Genomic DNA, 24520 nt, shown 5'->3' on the forward strand with positions numbered 1-24520 from the left:
GGTGTCAGAGGAGGGAATCTCTCCGATGGACCCTGGGAAGCCTTCTCCCCACTTACAAACTCTCCCCTGTGGATGCCTAAAATGTCACCTTTCCAACTCCCTCATGCTACAAACTAGATTGTGTTCCCCCAAATTCGTACATTGAAGTCCTAACCCCGAGTGTGGCTGTATGTGGAGTAAGGAGATAATTCAGGTTAAATCAGGTTGTGAGGGTGGAGCCCTGATCCAAAAAGATTAGTGTCCCCATAGGAAGAGACACCTAAGGTGGAGCGCCTCTCTCTCTTTCTCTCCCCACTCCCTCCTTCTCCTTTCTGCTCTCCATCATTTGAAGACAGAGAGGCCGCTGTTTGTTTGCAAACCAAAAAGTGAGCCCTTATCAAAAACCAAACTGGCCAGCACTTTGATCTCAGACTTCCAGCTCCAGGACTGCAAGGAACGCATTTCTGCTGCGTGAGCTGCCCAGCCTATGGTATTTTGCCATGGCAGCCAGAGAGGACTAGGTCTCCTCCCTTCCTCTCTGTCCTCTTTTAAAATGCAGCACCCCTTGAACCACAGTCACACGCTCCCCAGTTCCTCAGGCTGTTCACTTCACCACTCCCCTTCCCGTGAAGACAGACCCCAAGAAGTTCCCAGGACAGTAGATTTCTGTTTAAAACCCATCTCCGCCCCCATTTTTCTCTGCTTTCTCTCCTTTTTACTTCTCTGCTTGGAATACACAGGCTTAGCAATGACTGCTAGTATCCCAAGGTTTTCATTCTTTCTTTCTCTTTTTCTTTCTTTCCTTTCTGATGGAGTTTCGCTCTTGTTGCCCAGGCTAGAGTGCAATGTCGTGATCTCAGCTCACCGCAACCTCCCCCTCCCAGGTTCCAGCAATTCTCCTGCCTCAGCCTCCCAAATAGCTGGATTATAGTCATGCACCACCACTCCTAGCTGATTTTGTAGTTTTAGTAGAGACAGGGGATTTCTCCATGTTGGTCAGGCTGCTCTCAAACTCCCAATCTCAGGTGATCCGCCCACCTCGGCCTCACTAAGTGCTGGGATTACAGGCATAAGCCACCGTGCCTGGCCATGGTGTTTCTTAGATCTAAGGGGAACTGGAGGAGAAATAGTTCTGACACACCTCAGCTGTTGCTGGGTGTCAGCTGTGAGTACTTAGAGAATAATGGAAGTACTCACATAATGGAAGTTCCCCACACACCCCCACGATTGGAGCCCCCAGCTCCTCGCATGCTGTCAAGGGCAGAGGCACTGACGCTACACCACCTGTGCTCAGACCTCTTCTCTCATCTTCAGCCATGTCACCTGGGTGGGGATATCTCTCAACCTCTCCAGCCCTCAGTTTCCCCACCTGTCAAAGAGAGACGGCAATGGAACTTTTTCCTAGAGTTGCTGTCAGCATTAAATAAGCTACCACCCATCAAGTTCTCAGGGCAGCCTCTGAGCCCCAGGAAGAATTAACGCGTGTCTGCATCCGCCATCGTACCCACAGTGTTCCCTGGAGGAAAGGGCTGGGGGGTGGGGACCTCAGTGCTGCCCACATGCAGAGTCCAGCCCAGAGCTCACCTCTCTCCCTTCTCCTCCCCACGGGGCTTACAGGGAACCCCCTGTGCATGGGAACAGAGCACGTGTGTGGGCTTCATCCAGTCCACTCCTTCCTCTTCACAGCTACACTGTCCACGTTCCTAGGTGGGACAATGAGGCTAAGAAACTCAAGTACCTTGTCCCAGGTGACACAGCTGGTGAACTGAGACTCAGTCTCCTACTCGTGTTTCTGGTTTCCTGGGATCTTGTAGGCACACTGTGAAAGAGGAGAGATGAATCCTGGAGGTTGTTCAGGGTCAACTGCCACCATGCCGCCGCCGAGAGCCAGTCTCAGCCCGAATTCAGCACCGCCTGTGCACCCGCCTTCATGCATGTGCCATCATGGTGTTCACTGTGGGAAAAACAGAGACCTGGGCTGATTCAGGCTCCTCTACCTAACACCGAGGTAAGCTGCTCAGCCCTTTGAGCCTCTGTCTCTCAAGGGTAAATGGGTTGATTAAAGGTGCTGACACAGGTAATGCCCTGGCCTTGTACTGATGCACAGGGTAAGCTGAGGATTCAAGGGTGAATGCGGGTCCCTCTTCCCCAGCTGCTTAAACACCACACCTATGAGGTCAGCGGCTCTCCTGAGTGCTCCCACTGTACCCACCTGCACTTCTCACAGGTTCTGGCACATGGTAGGTGCTTAATACACCTAGTGAAATAGAGATGGAATTTTATTAGTAGGGCTTACATTCGTAAGTGCTAAGATAGAGATGGAATTTAATTAAGAAGGTATTTGTGTGAAGTGTTTCCAAGATAAATGGCTTTTGTGATTATGTCTATTCTTGGAAAACAGCACATCTCCCAGAAGGGGTGCCGGAGGGCCTTGTATGGGCACTGGCATGACCAGATCTGAGATGTAAAAAGAAATGCAGACAGTTGAGGTGTGGTGGGGCTGGGGTGGGAAAAACTGAAGAGAGACAGGACTTGGGGTGAGGCAGGGAGACCGCTGGGTGGTCTATGCCAGGAATATCATGGCCACTATGAGGAAGGTGTGGAAGAGGCCAGGAGAGCCGGGTCTTGGGCCTCAGGACCTGTTTCTAGACTCAGGTCTCTCCCTGAGCTGGGTGGCTTGGGCATCTTCCCTCCTCTGTAAATGGAGGTACTACAGGTCCCCATCTGTGTGCACGTGGTGCACCCAGGACTGGCAGGCACCCGAGTGAGTACTGGCATCATTGTGTGTTGACACCCTGCTCCTGTCTTGTGGGAGGCAGCGTCAGAATGTGAACACAGCTCTGGAGACTGTGCGGACGCCAGCTCTGCTACTTCCCCTCCAGGAACTTGGGCCAGTTAGTTAACACTCCTGAGAATTAGTTTCCCATCTGTAAAGTGGGGATGACACCTGCCCTCCAGGATCGTGCATGGATGCAGTTGGAGTCTGCTGGCAAATGCTTGGCACTGAATAAATGTTGGACAGAGGACACTGGCCTTCTTCCTGGCTGGACTCAGAAGGTGGGGGAAGAGGCCAGATGTCCCGCTGCCTCCCGCTGCCTGGGCCTGGCATTTCACAGTGCTTCGGTTCTCTTTCAAGAACCTGGGTGCAGGCCCTGGCATCCCTCTGTGGGAAGTCCTCCAGAAACTCACAGGGAAACAGCTTAATCTGCTCTGGCAATGGCCATGGGCTGAGTCAGTGGAGGGGAAATGAACATTTTGGAAGAAAGTGCATCAGCCATGGGGCTTATTTATTGAAAGATATTTGAAAGCCTCTTTATCTAGCCTGGATGTGGCCTTTTCCAGGGATCAAAATGCTTCTCACTTCCCAGTGTTCCTGAGAAATCATGTTTGGCCTTCCATGGAATGAGCCTTTATTGAGCACCTACTGTGTGCCAAGCCCAGCGCTCATCACTAAAGAGACAAAAGTGTCCTCTCTCAGGCACTTGTTTAGAGCCCATTCCTGAGTGTCTGGCATGCACTAAGCACAGTGCAAGGCCCAGAGGACACACAGATAAGACATCCAGTCCCTGCCCTGAAGGACGCCACTGTTCCAAGTGCAGACAGCAAGAAATACAGCAAGCATGGAAAAGTCACTCCTGTCTCCCACTGGTTCTCCAGAGCCTTCTTTCATGTTAAATGCTAATGACATTTGGGAAGGAGCAAAGCATTCAGCCATAAGCCACCATAGGGCAATTCCAGACATCCCAGGAAACACCATGGAAATTATGGGGAGTAGGGGAGTAAATCCTCCACAAAAATCTCTGAACATCAGACCACATACCTGATAGCTAAGAGCCAATTCATCCATCTATTCAACAAATATTCATTGAGTGCCTACTATGTGCTGGGCACAGGATCAAGAGCTTAACGTACAAGTCTTACTTGTTTTCACTTCATCTCAGACAGAGCAGAGACTACAGTTCTGGAAATCTACAGCACATCCCCTGCGTGATGGGCATTGGCTCCTTCTGCAGGCACCGAAGAAGCATATTGGAGACCCTTTTAAGAAAGCAACCACTTTCCTCTCAGGAGACCTATTGCCATTATTAATTCAAGAACATTTTGGAGAAATCACTTGCAGTCTGAGATGTCAGTTGGTGCAGAAAAATCGTGGTGAGTTGGAACCAAGGTTAAGGGTGCCTGGTAAGACTGGCTCATTCTGGAACCCTAAGGATGAATGAAAGATGCCCTGATCAGAAAAAGATAACAGAGGGATACCTTCTTTTTTCTTTTTCTCCTCTGTTCTCTCTTTGCAGATGAGGAATTGTGTCTCCATACCACAGGACATTCCCCTTGGATGCATCCTGAAGAACTGGGAAAAGTTTGATCCCGCAAACCTTAAAACAAAAAAACAAGTTTTCCTTTGTAATACTGTTTGGCCTAAAAATAAGCTGGGCAAAAAATTACAGAAGTCAGCCTTAGAATCCAGTGCCCCGATGCAGGAAATCCTCAAATTGGCCTCCTCAGTCTTTTATAACCTAGATCAGGACAAGGAGGACAGTGTTAAGAAAAAGGAGAAATTCGAGGACAAGAGGCAGCTCACATACGGGCTGCGTTACAATCCCCCAGTCCCCTCTAGATTGTGCTAAGGGCACTCCTCCAGGGAACCGCCATTGTCGTGGGAAGCCGGGCTGCTGGAAGGCAAATTGGTCCAATGGGATCAATGGGAAAAAGCCCTGCACAGCTTGCCCCCTCTGCCACAAGCTCAGCCTCAGGAAATGGGACTGCCCTGAGGGGCAAATGGCCCCTGGGACAGAATCCCATCCCCTGGATGATGTGAGCTGAAGGAGCTCGCTGCTCAACTGGCTTCCAAATCAGACATCACCATCAATAAGACATCACCATCAAGGGCAACTCTGGGAAGTGTCAAGTAAAATTTTCCTTTTGGGTTCAAGAGCTGCCTACTCTGTGCTAATCTCCTCAGAGCAACTCTTCTCCAAATCCTATTGGATACCGGGGGAAAATGGCACCCCCTCCCCACAAAAGAAAAGATTCACTCCCCTTTGGGGGAAAAATATACTTTCCAAGATGAGTGCCTCCTTAATATTTACGCAACCTGTAAATTCATCCTTCCTTCTAATGGCCCTATTTCTTCTGGGAGAGCTACCTAAATCTTTAACCAATAACTTTAATAAATTCCCTTCAGGAGTTTAAAAATAGCCCACACTTATTCAGACAAGCCCTAGCAAGAAATCTAACTGAGAAATCTCTTGAGGGGGATGATGTCTACAGTATGGTGACAACCTCCTTATCTGCTCCCCTTCACGGGACTTGCACAGCAACATGCAGCGCAAGCCACAACTTCCTAATAGAAGGAAAGTGACTTTTGCCTAATTCAAAGGTTATAAAGGTAAAGAGGTATTTTTGGTAAGGAACATTATAAAGAAAAGAAATTTTATATGAGAAAGGATCCTGTATGGTAAACTCTTGTCATAAAGCAAAATGACTGGTTGTTTTAAAAGAGGGATATTTAGGACAAGTCAGAAAAGTCCAAGCATGTCATAGCTGATCCATGCATTTGTGAAAGGGAAATCATTAAAAATGTACAGTTTCAAAGGTCATTAGGTCTACTACATGCTTTAAGGTCATAAACTGGTACTATGACTCTTAATAACTATACAACTTGCCTGCTTTAAAACCATTAAATGCTAAGTAAAGCTTAGAAAAATACAGAGTTACCCAGGACCCATAGCTAAAAAAAGCAGACTTTTATTTCTTTTTAACATCTCTACTTGTCTTAAAACTCAAAGAGTCTTCTACGTTTGTGGCCAATCAGTTCACCAATGCCTTTCCACTAACTAGACTGGAACTTGTGTCATAGGATATGTATCCCTGAATATTGTCATAGCCCTTCACAATCTCTCTCTTCCTGTACCAATACACTGGCATTCCATCTTGCCCAGGGTGAAGAGGGCTATCCAATTAATTCCCTTTCTCACTGGATTTGGCATCATAGCCAGAACAGGAACTGGAATTGCTGGAATCACAAAAGCCTCCTTAACCTACAGCCAACTCTCAAGGAAATCAACAACATTCAGGCCATGGCCAAAACCTTAACAAACTTGCAAGAACGAATCAACTCTCTAGCAGCTGTAATCCCCAAAATAGCCAAGGACTAGAGATGGTAATGGCTAGTACAGTTTGTTTAGCCTTAGATGAAAAATGTTGCTCTTGTGTAAATTAACTAGGAAAAGTATGAGACAACATCAGACCACTCCTAAATCAAGCCTCCCGTTTACAGGAGGAACAAGGCTGTCAGAGTTGGCAAAATTGGGAAGAAGCCTGGAAATAATTCTCCTGGGTTCTCTTTTTAGGTCCACTTATTAGTCTTCTGTTTTTGCTCCTTTTCGGTCCACGTCTTCTAAATCTAATAACCCCATTTGTCTCCTCTTACCTTTGGGTCATCAAATTCCAGATGATTCTCAGTAAGGGATGACATCCTCTCAATATTCAAGACACCCTTCTACAGAGGACCCTTAGACTGCCCAGTAGAGGGACATGACAGAGATAAAACCCTGCCCCTGCCACCCTTGGACATGGCTGAATACCACTTTCACCAAGCCATGGAGCCACTCTGCCCTGACAGCTAGCAAGTGGCCAAGACCCACAGAACAACCACCACCACCCCTTTGTCAGCAGGAAGCAGTTAGAGAAGATTGACCTGCATCCCTTTCCCAAAGAATTGGATCTTGGACTCTTGAGTGGGAAAATGTGAGAGCAGGGCAGGAGAGCACTGCCTTCCCAATCCCCTGCTCTGACACCCAGGAATGTCAGGCAACCCTTAGGTGATGGTCAGGCAGTTGTTAAACTGTCTCTCTAAGATGATAATTGGTTATAGCTGGCAGCAGGGAACGATTAAAAACAACGGAAGCTGGTGATCAGCAGCTTCCCGATAAGATCTCGGGAGTCGGGTGAATGGGCTCTGGCATGTACACTCAGAGGCAAAATGGTGAAGTTTAACTGGGAGATGACCTTCCTCTAGGCACACTGGACTGATTGGGGAAAACCCCTCAAGTGAGGATGCATGCAACTTCAGTAAATGCATTGTAAATGCCGCCCCTCCCAAGTGCTGGCAGGCCACTGCTCATGACAGCCTGCCCCAAAGGAAGAATCAGGAGGAGAAATGAGGATCCAGGAAAAATGCCAGAGTATAAAAACCCCAAGTCAAGGATTAAACGGCACTTGAATCTCTCAAGTCACCTGCTTGACCCTCTTCCAAGAGTACTTTATTTTGTTCCTGCTCCAAAACTTTTTTTTTTTTTTGAGGCAGAGTTTCTCTCTTGTTGCCCAGGCTAGAGTGCAATGGCACAATGTCAATCTCAGCTGACTGCAGCGTCCTGCTTCAGCCTCCCCAGTAGCTGCGATTACAGGTGCCCACCACCATGCTCAGCTAATCTTTGTACTTTCAGTAGAGACAGGGTTTCACCGTGTTGGCCAGGCTGGTCTTGAACTCCTAACCTCAGGTGATCTACCCACCTCAGCCTCCCAAAGTGCTGGGATTATAGGCGTGAGCCACTGCGCCCAGCCTCTAGAACTTTTTAATAAACTCTCTTCTGTTCTAAAACTTGCCTTGGTCTTTTCCATTGTTTTTGCAGTTCCCTGGTGCCAGCTGTAACCAACTATTATTTTAGAGAGACGGTTTAACAACTGCCTGACCATCACCTAATGGTTGCCTGACACCCATTCCTGGGTGTCAGAGCAGGGGATTGGGAAGGCTCTGCCTTATGACCCTCAGATGAATATTTTCCTCAGAGGAGGCAGGAATTGGGTCGCTACAGATCTCTGTGGATGTGCCGCTGCTAGCATTCTCTTCTCTGTTACAGGGAACTCCCTTCCTCCTTCATGTGTCAACACATCAGGACCTCAACTTTTGGCTGGGTTTTTCTGTGGGAGCAGCAGGAGGAGGCACACACTACACACATTACCCTGAGCTTGTGTCCTCAGCTCCTCCCAGCAACTTACCCTTCTGGCGCTCCCTGGCAGGTCCCTGATGGAGCTCTTCCTGGGAGCCACCTACAAACTCTGAGCTGACTGGCATTTCTACCCCCTGCCTTTCTTTTCTTTTTAAATTTTGACAAAAGCATCATTCATGATACTTCTCAATAATTTATATTGCCAACTCCCTAGTTCTCATCTGTATACTGAGGCTACAGGTCTACCATGTGACTTGTGGCAAAGGGAAACCCACGTCTATGTGATTCAAGCCAGAATCCACTTCCATAGCTACAGAAATGGAGGCCAAGTTGGTTTGGGGCTTATTTATCTAAAAGCTTTAAAGACAAGCAGATGATCACATGGCATATGAGAGGGAGAGGTTTTTCTGCACCAACTGACGTCTCAGACTGCAAGTGATTTCTCCAAGATGTTCTTGAATTAATAATGGCAATAGGTCTCCTGAGAGATCAGCCTGGAGGAACAGAGCCACTGTGGCTGAGAGGAATTATTCCAGGGGTTGGTTAGTAAGCAGGAACGTAAAAGGGGAGAAGAAAACCATGCATGAGGGTTAAACAACCCCAGCCGAAAGGTGAGTCCTCGCGGTATCTTACCATTGGGGCATATATCCAAGTAATGACACCAAAGTGTGTTAGCAGCAGCAAATCCATATGGGTCTGCAGCAACTTGATTCTTGCCTCCTCAGGGGAAAAAAATTCATCTGAGGGATATAAGGCGGAGTGAGAAACCAAAGTAAGTTTTAGAGCAGTGAAAGTTTATTAGAAAGTTTTAGAGCAGGAATGAAAGGAAGTAAAGTACACTTGAAAGAAGGCCAAGGAGATGACTTGAGAGATTTAAGTGCCCCTGGGGTTTTATACATTAGCATGATTCCAGCATCTCTCCTCCTCCGATTCTTCCCTTTGGGTGGGCTATCCTCATACACCAGCACTTGGGAGGAACTGCATGCACAGTGTGTTTACTGAACTTACGTGCGTGCTCATTTGAGGTGTTGTTTCCTTACGAGTCAAGTGTTCCTGGAGGAAGATCATACACCAGTTAAACTCTGCCATTTTGCCTCTTAGTGTGCATGCTTCAGCCCACTCCTGAGATCTTACCAGGAAGCTGCTGATCACCAGCTTCAGTTATTTTCTATTGGGAGACTGCCTTTCCCCAGCGCCAGTTGCAACCAATTATCATTTTAGCGAGACAGTTTAACAACCACCTGACCATTATCTGATGGTCACCTGAGTTTCCTGAGTGTCAGTTGTGGTGGTGGGGCCTCTCCTGCCCTGCTCATGTCTGCCTAACTACCTACTCTGACAAGAAGACAGCTCCAGAAGGCACAAGCCCAGAGGAATCCTAGTTCCTTGAAAACAAACAGTAGCCAATTGAAGGAGCCATTAATGAAGTGACCCATTCAGGGCAGTAGAAAGCCCTTGACTTCAAGAAAGAGAACCTACCGTCCTCCTCCTTCCCCATCTTCCTAGCTTTTGATTTGTATTTTAAGTAAGATGCTGAGAATCAGGCTTTGGTGAGACCTATAGTTCCCAAATGCCACCCAGTGTTCTGTAATTAATTCTGTCTGTCCTGCTTTGACTACTGATGCCTGCAAGGTGCCGAAGAGGGTTCCAGAACATTCACCAGTAGAATAACAAATATTCCTATAGTTTGGGAGTAAGTATTGTGACTTCCACGTGGGGCCAAGATTAGGTGAGCCAAGTTAGGTACTCACCTACTCACAAAATTTAAAGGGTGCCCAAACACACCTGTGGTAGTGAAAGTAAATATTTTCCTAATGCGATGTTTTAAAAATTCCAAATTAATGCAAAATAAACCATGCAAAACATCAAAATTTTAAATTCCATGGTAAGTATTTAGCACCATGTCTGGCACACAGCAAGCTAGTAAATGGCAGTGGTGTTTTGAAGCAACAGAGTTCACAGAAATAAGGCAAGTCTCCTGCCATCAGGGGACTTCCTCACTAGTTGGGAGGATCTAGCTCATAGGCCCCATGAACTCAGAGAAACAAGAGAAGTTTATATCAAGAAAATTAGGGAAAAGAACATTTCTTCCTGAAAATGATTTTTTAAAAACTCAGCCCTTTGCCCAGCCGTAACCACATAGCAGGTGCTTTCAGTGTTTGCCAAAAGAAAGAATAAAAAGATAGAACAAGACAGTTCATGAGTGCAGGTCAAAGGAGAGTGTCCAGGCACAGTTCTGAGAAGTGGCAGCCAGGAAAGGACGATGCCTGGGGCTTTTCCCATCTCTCTGCAAGGGTCCCCTGCTCTAGCTGAGCTTGGTGCTATTTTTTTCCTTTTATTTAGGATTCTAAAAATATACATAAAAGTAGAAAGAATAATACAGTAACACCTCCCATGTATCCATCATGTTTATCAATCATTATTGACATTTTGCTAATCTTATTTTATCCATTCTGCCTCTTCCTTGTCTAATTTTTCTTGAAGATTTTTAAAGCCAATCCCAGATGTCCTATCATTTCACCCACAAATACTTCAGTTTGAATCTCTGGCAGAGAGAGCTTTTGAAAGTGCATAGCTCCAAAATAGTTATCACGTGTAATAAAATTACAAGCGATTCATTGATGTCTGCTAATGCACAGCCAAAGTCCACATTTCTCCAACTATCTCAAAGTGTTTTTTGCAAACAACTGTTCAAACGGCGATCCCCACGTGACCTATGCTTTGCCTTTGGCTAATATGTGTCTTAAATCTTTTTAAAATCTGTAATAGTCCCTCTCCCCTTTTTACCTCTGGAAGAAAACCCGGTCATTCGCAGAATTTATAGAAAACTGTAAAATTCCCCACATGGTGGATGTGACTGAGCACATTCTTGTCGTGTCCTTTACTGGACTCCTCTGACCTTTGAATTTCCTGTAGGCTGGAAATTAGATCTAGAGGCTTGATTAGATTTGGGTTGAATGATCTGGGCAAAAAAGCTTATAGGTGGTACCGGGTACTTCCCATTGCATCAGACCAGAAGTATATAACATCTGTTGTTCCATAGTTTGTGAGTTAAGGTCCCTCCATAGAAGGTCCCTCTTTAACCTTTCATCTGATGGTTTCAGCACCCAGTTATGTTTGTTAGCTCATTCGTGAAAGATAGAAAAATTTCAGCTTTCATTTAAGACAGGATTCCTGTCCAGGCATGGTGACTCACGTCTGTAATCTCAGCCCTTTGGGAGGCTGAGGTGGGTGGATCACAAGGTCAGGAGTTCGAGACCAGCCTGACGAACATGGTGAAACCCTGTCTCTACAAACAGTAGCCAATTGGAGGGGCCATTAATGAAGTGGCCCATTTTGTAGTCAAAATACAAAAATTAGCCGGGCGTGGTGGTGTACGCCTATAATCCCAGCTACTCAGAAGGCTGAGACAGGAGAATCACTTAAACCCAGGAGGAGGAGGTTGCAGCGAGCTGAGATAGCACCAGTGCACTCCGGCCTGGGCAACAGAGCAAGACTCCAACTCAAAAAAAAAAAAGAGAGAATTCCTCTGAGCTCTGTCTAGTGCTCAGACCTCCAGTTCCTCTCATTGTCTCACTTATTACATCTAAGGTTAGAAATGGATGGCTCACACTCCAAATACAGCCTGATGATGTGTTTGCTTCAATTTCACAGTGTTTTTTTAAAGAGCTGAGATGATTTTCTAAAATGAGGATAACATACATTTTTAAATATGCACTTTCAGCTTCCTTTGAAATACCAGAAATCCAGCAGCATGGACCAGTGGCTGACACCCTATAGCAGTGTGCACTCTTGGGTATCAGTCTTCACCACCACGCACTCCTGTAGCCCCCCACGCTGAGGCTGAGCAGCGCGTGCATCCCCCAGGGATCTGCACTGTTGTTGTTCTTTTGTTGGAGAACTAGTTCTAAGTGCCGAGGTTGCCTGATAAAAAAATTCAACAACCTGTCAAAAAAAAAAAAAAAGTCTGAAACTAAGAGATATCCTGGAAGGGAAGCTTGTTTTAAGAAAATTAGAAAGAACATTTCTTTGTTTTGACATTTTTAAAAAATGAGAATAATAGTCAAAGTGTATCTGTGCCAAAAGACTATGACTTACGATGCCATTATGTTGGTACCCGCCCACTTTGCCCATTAATCTCTCTGACATGGAGTTTGCAACCCCTCTTTCATCCTCCCTCGGTAAAATCATCCATTCCCATCACTTAGGCACCTTCTTGGGTATAAACTGAATAGTGTTCCTCCCAAATTTATATAGAAACTCTAATCCCCAGTACCTCACGATGTGTCTGTATTTAGAAATATGACCTTTAAACAGATGATTAAGTTAAAATGAAGCCTTTAAGGTAGGCTCTAATCTAATCCAGTCTTTTTATCTTTAGAGACAAGGTCTCATTCTGTTCCCCGGGCTAAAGTGCAGTGGAGAGATCACAGCTCACTGCAGCCTTATTATTTATGCTGGAAGTTGCAAAAATGTTGTGAAAAATCAGACCTTGGTGATGACCTTAAGCAGTAGGATATAAATAACTCCCACAATCTTAGCGTTCCAATAATGGAACACTAGGCATAAATGGATTAAACTCTTGGGCTCAAGTAATCCTCCTGCCTTGGACTCCTGAGTAGCTAGGACTAAAGGCATGGCTAATTTTGTTTTTATTTTTCTTTTTTGTAGAGAAGGTGTCTCTCCATGTTGCCCAGGCTTGACTGATATCATTATAAGAAGAAGAGATTAGAACACACAGAGACACCAGGGCATGCATGCACAGAGGAACGACTATGTGTAAAGGCAGCAAGAGGGTGGCCGTCTGCAAGCCAGCGAGAGAGGCCTCAGAGGAAACCAACCCTGCTGACGCCTTGATTACAGACTTCCAGCCTCCAGAACTGCAAGCAAATCAATGCTTCTAAACCACCTAGTCTGTGGTACTTTGTTATGGCAGCCCTAGCAAACTAATACACATCTCTATGCTGAAAATCGCAGATCCAAGTCCCCAGCCCACATTGCTGTGCTCAACCCTAGACCTGAATACCCAACAGCCTGCATTACAGCTGCAAGCAAAAATTTCACAGGGATAAGCGGAGCTGCAGAGGGAGGAATTGACTATGGTGGGAGGATATAGGTGTGGCTAGATGAGAGAGGACAGTAGTGCCCCTTATCCAGGAGGGATATGTTTCTAGACCTCCCAGTGGATGCCTGAAACTGAGGCTGGTATGGAACCCTATGTATACAATGTTTTTTCATATAATAGAGTATAATTTATAAGTTAGTCACTATAAGAGATTAGCAACAATAACTAGTAATAATAAAATAGAATGCTTATAACAAAATGCCAGTACCACTACTCTTGCACTTTGGGGCCATTATTCAGTAAAATAAGGTCGACTAGAACACAGCACTGCCTCACTGCGACAGTCAATCTGATAACTGGGATGGCTGCTGAGTGACTAACGCATGGGTACAGGATACAATGTGGCAATGCTGGACAAAGGGATGATTCACTTCCTGGGCAGTACAGAGTGGGATAGCAAGAGATTTCATTGCACTACTCAGAAGAGTATGCAGTTTAAAACTTATGAATTGTTTATTTCCGGAATTTTCCATTAAATATTTTTGGATTACTATTGGCCACAAGTAACTAAAACCAGGGAAAGCAGAACCTCAGAGATGGAGGGGGCGGACTCTGTAAAGGGAAAGAAGTCTGAACAGGCAGGTTGTGTCGGGATAGCAAAGCACTAAGAAGCAGTAGGTTTTCTGAAGACCACCAACGATTTCAAAGTTGCATTTTGGAAAGATTAATCATGGGACTGTTCTCTTCCCTTATTAGGAGCAATTACCATGCCTTAAGAATGTCTTGTTGCTGTATTTCAATCCTGAATCCCTCCAACCAAACATTGCAGACCGCAATAAACAACTGTTGAGTTCAATTGACTTAAGTCATTCCACATCAGAGCAAAAGGGCACTGTGAGGCTGAATTAGCACTGGCCGGATTGTGCAAACTGCCTCAGGGGAGGAGGCCTGGGTTTTGACCAAGGTCAGGATGAGATGTAGCACACGATTCACAGAAGGGGCCGGGAAAAAGCTAGAGCAGCAAGGGAGGATTCTCCCCGGAGCCTTTGGAGGTAGCATAGCCCTGCCAGCACTTTGATTTGGGTTTCTAGCCTTCAGAACAGTAAGAGAATAAGTTTCTGTTGTTTACAAGGGAGGATTCTCCCCCGGAGCCTTTGGAGGTAGCATGGCCCTGCCAGCACTTTGATTTGGGTTTCTAGCCTTCAGAACAGTAAGAGAATAAGTTTCTGTTGTTTACAAGGGAGGATTCTCCCCCGGAGCCTTTGGAGGTAGCATGGCCCTGCCAGCACTTTGATTTGGGTTTCTAGCCTTCAGAACAGTAAGAGAATAAGTTTCTGTTGTTTACAGCCACCAAAGTTTGCAGTAATTTGTTGCAGGAATTCAATAGAGAACCAAATTAGAACCACGCATATATAGACAATTGATTTTCAACAAAAGTGTAATGAAATTCAATAAGAAAATAATAATATTTTTGAGCACGTCACTGGAATAACTAGCTGGCCAAATGAAAGAAAACCAACCTCAGCCTCTACCCCCACAGCACACACAACATCTAGGTGAAATAAACCATAGACCTAAAAGCTAAAGCTATAAAACTTCCAGAAGATAACAGAAGAATTTATGACCTTGTAGTAGGCAAAGATTTAAGACACAAAAAGCACTGAACATAAAAGAAAAAAAATGATAAATTAGGATTCATAAAAATTCAAAATTTCTTCAAAAGACACAAGAAAGTAAGAAAACAAGAAGAAAATAGTCACAGTATATATGTCTGACAAACAGGCTATTACTATCCTTGGTGCAAAAACTACTTCTAATGGCAAAAGCCACAACTATGTTTGCACCAAGCTAATAGAACACTCATGCCCTGATGGCAAGAGTGTAAAATGGTATAGACGTTTGGAAAACAATTTGGCAGTTCTTACAAAGTTAAAGAGGTACTTACCCTATAACCCAACCATTATATTTCTCAGTATTTAGTCCCTCACAAAATGAAAACATGCATACACACATGCCAAGAAAGTGCTTATACAAAAATGTTTCTACCAGCCTTATTCATAAAAGACCAAAATTGAAAACAACCCCAAGTCCATCAACAGATGAACAGATAAACAAATTGTCGTATAGCCAGCCAGTGGACTACTCAGCAATAAAAAGGAATGAATTACTGATACACACAACATAGATCAATTTCAAAAACACATTACCCTTAGTGAAAAAAGCCAATCAGGAAAGGGTATGTGGCTGCAGTCCTAAGAAGTCCTGAAACAGGCATGATCCATCTATAGTGACGGAAATCAGATCAATGGTGGCCTGGAGTTGTTGATAGGAGTGGAATTGATTGGGGAAGGGTGCAAGGGAAGCATTTGGGGTGCCTGAAATGCTTTTATCTTCATTGAGGTGGTGGTTATATGGTAAACTCATTTATCTAAGCTCATTGATCTGTACACTATAATTTATATACATGTAAATTATACCTCAATAAAGTTGATTAAAAACACATTTTACCTCTGAGTTTTTTGTTTCCTTAGGGACTTTATTAGTCCATTCTCATACTGCTATGAAGAAATACCTGAGACTGGGTAATTTATAAAGAAAAAGAGGTTTTGTTTTGTTTTGTTTTTGAGATGGAGTCTCACTCTCATCACCCAGGCTGGAGTTCAGTGGTACAATCTCGGTTCACTGCAGCCTCTGTCTCCCAGGTTCAAGCGAGTCTTGGGCTTCAGCCTCCTGAGTAGCTGGTATTATATGTGTGTGCCTATAGATGTATATTTTTAGTAGAGATGGGGTTTCACCATGTCTGGAAGGCTGGCTTGAACTCCTGACCTCAGGTAATTTGCCTGTCTCTGCCTCCCAAAATGCTGGGATTACAGATGGAAGCCACCACACCTGACCAAGAAAAAGAGGTTTAATGGGCTCACCATTCCACATGGCTGGGAGGCCTCACAAACATGGCAGAAAGAGAAGGAGAAACAAAGGCACATCTTACATGGTGGCAGGCAAGAGAGTATGTGCAGGAGAATTGCCCTTTATAAAACCATCAGACCTCGTGAGACTTATTCATTAACACAAGAACAGCATGAGGAAAACCTGCCCCCATGATTTAGTTACTTCCCACTGGGTCCCTCCCATAACACATGAGGATTATGGGAGCTACAATTCAAGATGAGATTTGGGTGGGGACACAGCCAAATCATATCAAGGACCAAAATTAAAAGGAAGTTTTACATAATGAATGTCTTAGATGTCATTTATATGAATGGAGGTAACAAGGAGTAGATGCAGTTTAGAAAGACAGATAAAGCTGGAATTTGAAGGATTTTGCAGTCCTGCTAAGATATGTGGACCTTATGGTAAAGGCAGTAGGATGATAGGCACATTTTATGGATTCTTTTTAAAACAGTTTATTTACACTGTCGTTATATCTTTATAAGGAAATGCATTTATTTTTCAATATAGGTTATGGACACTGATGCTTACACGTTCTACCCAGGAAGTATGCAATTTATGGATATGCAGCTGGGTTAGCAATCCATTCAAACCAATTCTACTCGTCAGTATGTATGGATTCAGGTGTTTCGTGTGTGATACCTAATTTTACTTACACAGGCGCACTGAAAGACAAGCATATTATATTAGTTAGCTTTTCCTGCATAATAAGCCAGTCCAACACTAGTGACTTTAAAAAACAACCACTGACATAGCTTACCATTCTGCATGTAGACAGGCCCCACAGGACCCCTTGCTCAGTAAGGCCTAGTGCTTGGATTAAGGCTGTGCTGTTGCTGTCTTAAAATTCTTAACACTTTTATCTTTGAATCTGTTTCATAAGTGAAGTCTGATGGGACACTGGTGCATGACTGTGACCAGAGGAGGGAGGGGCAGCGTGTGTGTCTCTGTTCAAGAGCATCTGTTCAAGATGTAACTTTGTCCAGTTACAGTGGACAAAGAAAGCAGCTCTGACATGAATGATGACTGAGATTTTTATTTGCATTAATGAGTGAGATAACAGTGATATTCGCAGCAGGGGGATGGGTGTATTGCCTGAAGAGGGAACTTTGGTTAGGCTTTATAATACTCATATCAGTTAGGCTGACCATGTAATTTGTTATCCAAGCTAGGACACTTTCAAGGGAGAAAGGGAACATTATTGATAATTACATCAGCACAACAGTTTCTGTGCTACTGTTCTCATTTTACAGATGAGGAAACAGAGGCACAGAAAAGTTGAGAAACAGCACCATTTGCCAACAAGCAGTGGCAAAGAGGCAGTGCCAGGTTTCACCCTCTGGCAGTCTCATTCCAGTGACTAATTCTCAAGACACTGTAGAAGTAGAGTTGGCAGATTGGCTAAGGGGTGTAAACTGGGAGGGCCGGAAGGGACCCTGGCATTCAGGCTTGAGCAACTGGGAAGATGGCAGGACTCTTAACCTGAGAGGATGTCAAAGAGCAGGGAAAGGAGTGAGGGAAAGGGGATCTCAGACCTTCAGTAAGTGGCAGTGCGATCACTCCACTGGTTTCTTTTATTTTTTGAGGCAGGTTCTTGCTCTGTCACCCAGGCTGGAGTGCAGTGGAGCAATCATAGCTCACTGCAGCCTCAAACTCCTGGACTCAAGGATCCTCCCTCTCAGCCTCCCAAGTAGCTGAACTACAGGCACATGCTGCCAAGCACAGCGCATACTCCACGCCTGGCTAAATTTTTTATTTTTTGTAAAGTCTGGTCTCAGGACGTTGCCCAGCTGCCCCACCGACTTCAGTGTAATAAGTGGAAACTGAAAGATAGCTTTCTCAATTTACTCATGTTTACTGTAGAATCATCCAATACAAAACAATATCTTATCTAGTTACTCAATCTTTCTAAAGCAAAGTTTCCTAGTGTTGCACTCCCTGCCCCCAAACAAACGCTGTTTTAGGATGGGGTAGATAGCCACAGTACCTCACCCTTAGGTGAGTGTTCAAGAGCCCATTGATGGCCCAAAAGCTACAGATGCTGTCTCTTCTCACTGTGGACTGCATTTGCTATAAGGGCTCTCTCAGAGCAAGGAGCTTCCAGCCAGAGGCTCACTCTCTAGCGTTGGGACAGGAGGCACAGCACACAGCCCCGTGGTGGCAACAAGAGCGCCTGGGCTATGAAAGCTCAGAGCTCTGCTCCACATGAGACATTTCCTTCTGGGATTGATTCCCCAGTGGCATTGCTGCTCATGTCCTTATGATTGGTTCCACGCAAACCTGTGAACCCTCAAGGGTTGATCTTATATACTACGAGTGCAGACATTGACACTGCTACCCCTATCCATTTGGCCATGGGATTTCCTGATATGCAAACTGGGCAGCCCTTAGAACAAGAGCTGATAAAATGCCATGGCCAGAATTGAGACTTAGAGTCCCAACTGGTACACTTAAGCATGTTGCAGAAGGGAATCTGAGAAGAGAAGCAAATTTGGAGAGAAAGACTAAGGATTCAGCCCTGCATATGATTAGTTTGAGGTACCAGTGAGGCATTCAAGGGAAAGGTGTGCCCATGAGAGGTTGACTTTGTAGTCTGGGTTTTTAGAGAAATTTTGGTTTTCTATAGAAATCTGGGGACCATAAACTGGTTGATAGTCATTATCTGCCACGTGGAAAGTATTGGCATGGAGAGTACCTAGAACAGAACTATGAGGTCCTACAGCATTTAAGGGTTGGCTACAAGAGGAGGGGCTAGTAAAGGAGTCTGAGGAAGAACAGGTAGGGGCAGAGAGGACCCAGGAGAGGCATCTGTCGTAGAATGTCAGGGAGTGGGTTTTGAGGAGGAACAGTCTGTAGTATAAATGCTGTGGATAGGTGTGCAAGATAAAGTCTCCAAAGCACAGGTCACATTTAAAGATATGCAAGGACCCATTTCAGTGAATGGGGGGAGGAAAAAGCCAGAAGATTGGTTGAAGAATGAGCAAGAATGAGTAACAGGAGTCAGAGAGGGCAGATAATTTGTTCAAGAAGTTGCCTGTCAGTGGCTGGTGGGGGGTGACAAAAAAAAGCCCTAGTGGATGGGGCATGCTTACAAGAAAGACATTTGCAAAGGTAAGAGAGCAAGGCATGTTTTTGCTGATAGGAACTAATAAGGAGATTAGAATGGGGCAGACTGAAGACACAGGAGAGGGAGGAAGCATTGAAGAGGCTGAGATCCAGAGAAGGAAGACATTAAAGACAAGAATGAACACATCGCTGCTCCCTCTATGAACTGTGCTTTTGTGGATGTCTGTAAATGCCACAACCTGAAGAACTGGACAACTAAAGAGACAACTACGAAACCACTCATCCTGCGCCATCAGTGAGTGCCAACTATGAAACAGAGCTTCTCAGTGAGAAAACAGCACAAAGAAGAGCCGTGAGATGGAGGGAGTCCTCCACCTATCCATCCATCTACCTGTCTATCCTGTCTGGTCTGTCTGTCTATCAATCTATCCATCCACCCACCCCTCAGCCACCCATCAATTCATCTACCCATTCATCCATCCATCCATTCATCTATCCATCTATGTACCCACCCATTCATCTACCTCCCTACCATCAACCCATCCATCCATCCATCCATCTATTTGCATATGAATGAAAATATGGTGAAACCAAGCATCAGTAGGGACACAGACCTGGAGGGGTTAATGACTGGGAGAGTGAGTGAGGCTAACTAAGGCATGAGTGCTGCTGGCTTCACTCTCTGTGGCCATTAACTTGCTCTTAAGTCCCTACCTCTATTAGCTGGGTGACCAGCAAGCCAGATCAATAGGACCATGGATCTGTTGCTCTGGAGCTTTCCTTAGAGCCAAAGTCCAGCTGTCTAGACTTGTGATCTGTCCTTGGGTCAAATCTGTGAAGAATAGGCTAAGTGAGGTGTCCAGAGTTCAGTCAAGAGCTCTGATTTCTTGTCCCAGCTCAGTCATTACTGTAATCTTGAGGCTATCTGTTCACCTGCCTAGGTTTCTGTTTCCTCATTTGTAAAATGGGAGAAATTTGGGCAGGCAATAGATGATCCCCAAATCCCTTTTCAGTTCAGAGGTTAAAAACAATTCTAACCCAATTAAAAACTGAGCAAAGGACTTAGACATTTCTCCAAAAAAAGATACACAAATGGCCGAGAAGCATATGAAAAGATGTTCAACACTGTTAGTCGTTAGAGAAATGCAAATGAACACTACAATGAAATATCACTTCTCATGCACTAGGATGGTAGAATCAAAGAAAGGGAAAGTAGCAAGTGCTGGCAAGGACGTGAAGAAACGGGAACCTTGTACATTGCTGGTAGAAACGTGAAATGGTACAGCCAGTGTGGAAAACAGCTTAGTGACTCCTCAAAAAGTTAAATTAGAATTACCATATGACCCAGCAATTTCACTTCTAGATATATACCCAAAAGAACTGAAATAAATTCAATTACTAAACACTTAAATAAACACTTGTGCCCAAATAGTCACAGCAACGCTATTCACAATAACCAACAGGTGTGGAAACCACCCAAATGTCCATCAATGAATGAATAAATGAAATGCATTACATCCGTACAATGGAATAGTATTCAGCCATAAAAAGAAATGAAGTACTCACACATGCTATGTACGTTATGGATGAACCTCAAAAACATTATGCTAAGTTAAAGAAGCCAGGTCACAAATTATACAGCTCCATTTACCTGTCTTTTGTTTATTGTTTGCTTGTTTGAGAGAGGGTCTCATTATATTGTCCAGGTTGGTCTCAAAGTCCTGGGCTCAAACACGTGCCTCAGCCACCTGAGCATCTGGGATTACAGACATGTGCCATAGTGCACAGTAATTATATGACTGCATTCATATAAAATATCCAGAATAGTTAAATCCATAGAGACAGAAAGCAGATTGGTAACTGAAAGGGGCTGGGGAGAAAAAGGAACAGGGAGTAAATTAACGGACACAGAGTTTTCTTTTGGGATGATGAAAATGCTTTGGAATTGGATAAAGCTGGTGGTTGCACAATGTGAATATACTAAGTGCCACTAAATTGTGGGGTTTAAAATATTAATTTTATGTTAATGTGAATTTTGCCTTAAATTCTTTTTTTGAGACAGAATCTTGCTCTGTTGCCCAGGCTAGAGTGTAGTGGTGTGATCTCATCTCACTGCAACCTCCTTCTCCAGGATTCAAGTGATTTCCTGCCTCAGCCTCCCAAATTGCTGGGATTACAGGCACCCGCCACCACACCCAGCTAATTTTTTGTATTTTTTTGGTAGAGACGGGGTTTCATCATGTTGGCCAGGTTGGTCTAGAACTCCTGACCTCAGGTGATCCACCTACCTCAGCCTCTCAAAGTGCTGGGATTACAGGCATGAGCCATTGTGCCAGGCCAATTTTTTTTTAAAAGAAAAAGAAGCAAATCTAGAATCTCTTCATGACAAAACAAAACCTAAGCAATTCTGTCAAGTCCCCGTTTTGGAAGTAGTCCTGGCCACTCACTCCAGGCTGCCTCTCCCTCTCTCACATCTGATTACTGGGCTTGGAGTTTACAACACCAGACATCACATCCCTTCCTTAATGACCAAGTCCAAAGGTCTCTCTGTCTTCCCTTTCCCCATTCCCATCCCAGGATATCTTTGACCCGTTTTGGAAGACGCCCTTCCCTAAGTGAGTAAAATGGAGACACTTCCTGAGCATCTATTTTGGGAATTAGCCCAGAGTGTAGACAAACCACCACCATATAGGGAGACATTCTTGGGCCAAGGCATTCCATGGCCAGAGGTGGGAGGTGGGACCGCAGAGCTTTGAGGAAATGGACACTTTAAAGGTTGGCGGAGGCGGCCGTCCAGGTTTCCTGTGGCCTGAGAAGTGGCAGGGAAGTTGATGTCCCAGCTTTGTGTGACTGCACGGACATGGATATGGGAATCGGTCACATCCTTGCTTTTTATCCAAAAGAGAGGACCCTTGAGCAAATTGATTCGTGACCAGAGGCACTATTTTCAGTCTTCTTTTGGAGTACGCTAGGCTGGAAGGCAGGGAAAGCAGTGGAGGAATAAAAAAGAATAAGCTGGAAATAGGCGAGAGGGCAAAGCAGAAACGGTGTGGCTAATTCAGTGCGTGACCTTGGACGAGTCCCTCCACTTCAAATCGAAGTTGAGCTGGTTGGATTAAACTAGGGAAAATGAAGAAAATTTTCAACGCCAGTGCAGATGAGTTTGTGGTTAAACAGAAGCGGTCATGCAGTCCTTTGATGCTGAAACTGCTTCAGACCTTATAAAGGGGCACGCAGGTCTTAAGAGCTGAAGGGATCCAAGGATCAGCGTAGTCACAAACCATAACAACAATGAGCAGTTAAAGCTAAATTTCAAGACAATATCGTGTTGTGAAAGGCGTGCAAGTGTGAGAGACTGATAGGTCTGGGCTCCAACCACTAGTTTTATCCCTTAAGGATAAAACTCACACGCCTTTTACTACCTTACTTTCTCCATCTGCAAAATGGGACATATATATACATATCACACACACACACACACACACACACTTATTAGGGTGTGGATATGAGAATAATGAATGTGTAGATTTTAAATAGAATAATGCCCGTTATTTTCCTGGCTGAGCCCTTCACCTTCTCCCAAGGTGAATTTGTCCTAGAGGCCAATCAGACCATCATGAGTCAGACCCCTGGAGGGGCAACACCCTTAGACATATCAGAAATGTAGGATGGACAACATTTAGACACCTTCCTTAGCATCCCTTCTGTACACACCAAGAGCAAAAAAAAAAAAAAAATACCTTAGCATTCTTGTTCACTTCACTTCTGGGAATGTATCCAAAGGAAATTACTGGGGAAGAAATGAAAAAATCACATATATACAGATACTCCCTGATGTAGGATGGTTTGACTTATGATGTTTTGACTTTATGATGGGTTATCAGGACATAACCCCATCATAATTAGAGGAGAATCTGTAGCTGTTTCTTAAAAGGCTATTTATCATACCCAGCAGAAATGTCTACTAAAAATCCTAGGAAATATGCCTTGTTGATGCCATGAAATACTATTAGGTTGGTGTAAAAGTAATTGCAGTTTTGTCATTGAAAGTAATGGCAAAAACAGCAATTACTTTTGTACCTACCTAATGTACATTTACAATGATCAATGTGATAACTCTGTGGAAAGATGAAAGCAAGTAAATGTTATGTTTTTAAAAGCTGGTCACAAAACTGCACGTACACTAGAATATTAACTATCCAGCTTATAGCTAAAAAGTGCGAGGGGCTGAGGAGAAAAGTAAACAGTTGATGCATTGGGGGAATAGCACTATGGGTACAATGTTGCTGACGTGATAAAACTCTTTAATAATAACTACTCTTCTTATTTATCTCTTTTGATGGCATGAACCAGATGATTTCCAAGACTTCATCCCTCTCTAGCACTCTATAGGTATTTGCTTCTCTTTATTTCAACTTATGCTTCCTCATCTGTAAAATTGCCTAGTAGTTTTCTAGCCATAATCCCTGGATTTATTATCTAGAGCAACATAACAAATTACCCCAAAATTTAGCAGCTTGAAAGAAGCATCTGTTTCAGTCTCAAGCACTGGGAATTGAGGGGAGGCTGAGCTGGGTGGTTCTACTTAGGGTCTTTCACGAGGGTGCTGTCAAGTTGTTGGCCAGGACTGCAGTCATTTGAAGGCTCAACTGGGGCTGGAGAGTCCATTTTCAAGCTCACTACATACTGGCAAAAGCCTTCAGTTCTTTGTCATGGGGTATCTCCTTAGAGCTGCTCATGGCCTGTCAGCTGGCTTCCCTCAAAGTGAATGGTTCCAGAGAGAGAGCCCAAGACCAAAGCTGAAGTCTTCTACAACCTAATCTTGGCAGTGACATCCCAAGATGAGTGAGTTATTGTTACTGCTATGTTACATCAGCATCTGTTTTGAATACAAGCTGGACTTTCTTATACCAGAAGCTGGGTTTGGTCACCCTCGACACACTTTCCAGTTCTCTGCCCTCTAGTTCCTCAATTCCAGAAACCTGCCTTAAGCAACCGCCTCCTGGTGAACACCTCCCCATGGACAGCTGGATGCAACCTACTTGATGCACCCCACTGATTCCCATACCCCACATAGAGAGCACAAATACGCTGCAGTGACCACCCTCTCAGTCACAGTATGACTCCATGAAACCTGTGCCTGTTTTCTCTAAACCCACCAATTAGAACTTCCCAGGAGGAAACCTGCTTGGGTAACTCCTTGGACCCCAATAATAGCTTGGGCCCGCAAACCCAAGTGGGTGGGTGGGTAGCCTTACAGCTCTGTCTTGCTCTCCACCCACTGTTTGAACGCATTATCCTGGATGGCTTTCTGCTTCCCATTGCCCCTGGGAGACATACTGCCTTCTTTTCTCTGGGATCTGTGAGTAATAAACTGCTTCTGTTATTTCATGTGTTTTGCTGAGTCATCTCCTCTGAGTCTCACCCAACTAACACACCCAAACCCAGCTTCTTTCCCTCAGGGTTCTCCCAGAGAATTGATATCTTGATAGGAATAAACTGGACGGAG

General features: G+C 44.6%; 1 long non-coding RNA gene across 2 annotated transcripts in view; it reads left to right on the forward strand.

Moving 5' to 3' along the window:
• LOC105730215 (uncharacterized) overlaps positions 1–15498 on the forward strand; it is a 43782-nt gene extending 28284 nt beyond the window's left edge. For both annotated transcript variants that reach the window (XR_010342115.1, XR_001110431.3), the window contains exons 2-4: positions 1794–1987; positions 3921–4131; positions 12603–15498. This is a non-coding gene — a long non-coding RNA (uncharacterized LOC105730215). The remainder of the gene's footprint in view (positions 1–1793; positions 1988–3920; positions 4132–12602) is intronic.
• The last annotated feature ends 9022 nt before the right edge of the window (positions 15499–24520 follow it).

The sequence above is a fragment of the Aotus nancymaae genome, unplaced genomic scaffold (assembly GCF_030222135.1).
Source record: "Aotus nancymaae isolate 86718 unplaced genomic scaffold, 86718_ANA_hifiasm-v0.15.2.pri h1tg000011l, whole genome shotgun sequence".
NCBI classification, from domain to species: domain Eukaryota; kingdom Metazoa; phylum Chordata; class Mammalia; order Primates; family Aotidae; genus Aotus; species Aotus nancymaae.